At 34.2% G+C, this 3,580-nt stretch overlaps 1 long non-coding RNA gene across 1 annotated transcript; it reads left to right on the forward strand.

The window, feature by feature from the left end:
- Positions 1-1,711: 1,711 nt before the first annotated feature.
- Positions 1,712-3,338, forward strand: LOC140700469 (uncharacterized). The gene is made up of 3 exons (XR_012078867.1): positions 1,712-1,783; positions 2,105-2,221; positions 3,172-3,338. It is a non-coding gene; the product is annotated as an uncharacterized lncRNA (long non-coding RNA).
- Positions 3,339-3,580: the final 242 nt, after the last annotated feature.

Raw genomic sequence — 3,580 nt, forward strand, 5'->3', positions numbered from 1 at the left:
TGTTATTGTTATAGAAATACACAGGAGATCAATATAAATTCACACTCAGTTGGGAGATTTAGGAAGTTTTGACAGAGGAGATGGCACCAGAACCAAAAATCAGAAGAACTTTATGAAGCCTAGTAGGTGAGCATTTAATGTTCATAAAAATAATAATGATTTTCACAATTCTTTGATAATTCCTTTACTGGAAGCTACTCCTTGCTTTTGCTACGGAAGCAACCAAATACTCCCAGGTCTCCCAATCCTCTTTCCATCCTCTTCAAGATAAACTCTCTGGAGGTTGAACATTACTTCCACCTTCTTTCTGCTTCCTAAGAACCCTCAAAGCTCAAAGTGGCTCTATGCCTCTCAACCAATTCCTGTTTAGCTATTGCATGGATAAAATGATCTTGTGTTAGGCAGTCTTAAAACTATTTGCAATTTGCATAACTATATATTTTCTGAGTTCTGACCTACTACCTTGAACAATTTGGGGCATTTGTTGGAGGGGGTGTGTGTGTGTTTATGTGTATGTATTAAGAAGGTACAAAAATAGACATGATGGAACAGTTTCTGAACTCTTACGGAAATTTGAAATTTAAAAACATAGACATTGACAAATTATTTCCTAATGCAAGGAGTTATCATTAAAATCTTTTCCTGTAGAATCAAATCGTATGCTTCTTCTTATATTCTAGTTTTCTGAGTTAATTCAAGAATGATTATCTTTGGTAATGTATAATGTACAAGACAAAATTAATGAGTTTTGGGTGATTTGTTTTAAACGATCTGTTTATAAATCCCAGAAGAGATGGTATATATAAAGACAATTGACAGAAGATGAATGGCCAACATTAGAATCTGTAGGAGAATTGATCAAAGCATAACTTATAGCCTGGCCAATGGATTTGTTGGCTTTTGTTATGAAGCACATGCTATATGTTTCCCAATATAGACTTATTTATATATATCTTATCAAATATTGAATTATTATATTCATAATTTGAAAAAGAAAGTATAATCTTTATATCTGTTCTTGAATTATCAATTAGGATTAAGAAAATTTATTTTTTCAAGTTTTCAAAGACATATAAATTAATATCTATCAAATATCTATATAGTATCATATATGCAATATATATTTATATATATAAGTTCTTTTGTTTTGTTGTCTATTGGGGGAAAAAAAACCTTCAAATGAACTATGTAAATGTCCCTTTAAAAGTAAACCACCAAGTATATAATAGTCTTCCCAAATATTCCTAAATTTAGTTATTTTAATGATTTCTATCTTCTCTTTACATATCAGAAAAAAAAGTATCAATTTTACTTCAAACTCAAGAATTCTAAATACTTAACCTCTAAATAGTATTTAATTAAACATCTGGGCATTTTAAGCCATGCACTTGTGTTTTGATTTCCCAATAATTCAACTTAATTCAACAGCATTAATTAATGAAAATTGATGTACTCTTTGTGAGGCACAGTACTACTAATGTACTTGGTCCTGAATCATAATTTGAAAGCTGTCAATCAACATATTGGATGAAGCAGCCTTGGCTCTCTACCTTTTAAAATAAGCCCAAAATTTAATGGAGGAAGATTGAGTAGAGAACACTTCCCATTCAATTTTGGCTTCTTTGTGAAACACAATTCACAATTGGTGCCAATGATTCTGGAATTCAGAGAAGAAAAGGAAATTCCAATTAGATTGCTGCCTGCATTCTTCTGTTGCTCCACTTGAATTGCTCTGTATTGTTTTGTAGTATTATCATGGTTACACTCTTGATTCCACTATGTGGTAAAAATTTACATCTTTTAAATGTGTATTTTTACAATATGAAACAGCTTTGGTTGTGAGACCAATATTATTGGCTACTTGAATGAGCACAGAGTATTAGCTGGAGTTACAGGCAGGAATCTATTGTACAAGATAATTATGGGCTACAAGAAACTGATTTGGCTTGAGAGACAATTCCAGAAAGCTTAGATGGCATCCCTGACCTTATAACATAGCACCCAAGTATCGTACGAAGCTTATGGTGCCAGGATATCCAATCATCTGAGCAGGGTACACGAGTGAGACATTTAATAGAGTGATCATTATTATCTTATTTTCCAGCCATACAAAATCAACCTCCAGTCAGTAGACTAGGGAAGGTCTGGAACTAGTTTTATGGAAGTGAATGGCAAGATATATTGGGTTCAAGGGACACAGGAAAAGGAACTGAGTTTCAAGGTAAGTCTCTGCTTAGGAGCAATTTACTCATCTGAAACATGTTTATAGATAATTACTGTTAGCCAAGTATCTGCTAGAGCTGGAGAATGAAGAGTAAGGCACAGCCCCTGTTCTCAAGGATTTCATAGATTAATGAATTATTTAGGCACTTGCACAGATGGTTGTGTATAACTAAGTAAATCACTGATTGATAAAGGTACCAGAGATTATGCACATTTTGATAAGAGGCAGCTAATTCATCCTGAGAGGTTACGGATTAGGGATATGAAAGTTACTCCAGATTAGGAGACAGAATGAACAAAGATACTGAGTGGAGTGTTCAGGGTACTGGAAGTGTTTGTCTTGTCTCAGCATAAAGTAAAAATAAATGAGTAGCCAGAGTTGAAGCTGGTGAAACAGGCAGATTTCAAGTGAGGAAGACCTTATTTTTCCATTCTATGATATTTCCATCCTGCACATAATAGAAGGTCGCTGAAGGGATTAAATCAGGGGAGTATAAAAGATAAAATTTTCATTTTACTTTCATTATTCTTGCAGCTATGTAGATGACAGATAAGAGGGGTTAAACGAGAAAGCAGTTTGGAGGCTAGTGCAGTGGTTCCTCTGAGAAATGATGAGGTCTGACCCATGAGAATGGGTTTAGTGGTTTAAAGATAGAGGCAGTAAAAATTTGAAATTTCTTTAAGAAGTAAAGGAGAAAAAAAAAAACAATTTTGGCAGGTAGCCACTATGGCAGAGAAGATGCTGTGTGTTCAGCATACCCATTTACTTCTCCTCCTAGGCTTATAGACAGACTACATTTTCTAGGCTTCACTGCAGTTAAAGTGGCCTTATGACTTTTTACTGACCAGTGGAATATAGTTAGAAATGCTGTTTGCTACTTCTGGTCCTGGTTCATCAAAACCTTTTGCAATGTTGCATTTACTTCTCTTACTCCTTTGGATGTATAGGTTTCTGAGAAGCATTCCAAGACCCCAGGGGAGGCAACAGCACTTGACAGAAGGAGACTGCAAACATGAATGACTCTAAGAAGCAAAGCCTCACTATTGACTTGTATTGAACTTTATTGTATTTAATTAGACGTGTGTTTGTTATAAAAGTGATTTACCTTACATAACTTACATAAGTGAAAAAAATGAACCAAAATGAACATATTTAGATGCAAAAGGATCATTTCAGTTTTGACATGGTGAATTTGAGGTAACAATGAAGTGATTACCAAAAAGGTAAAACTCTTCAAAGTCGATACAGTCACTTAGGAGAATGGTTGACTAAGAAAAACAGTAAATCAAGGATGAAATTTTGGGAGCACCAGAAGTTAGGAGTCAGAAATATAAGAAAATCAAGGAGCTAAAGGTG

Source organism: Vicugna pacos, chromosome 12 (genome assembly GCF_048564905.1).
Source record: "Vicugna pacos chromosome 12, VicPac4, whole genome shotgun sequence".
NCBI lineage: Eukaryota > Metazoa > Chordata > Mammalia > Artiodactyla > Camelidae > Vicugna > Vicugna pacos.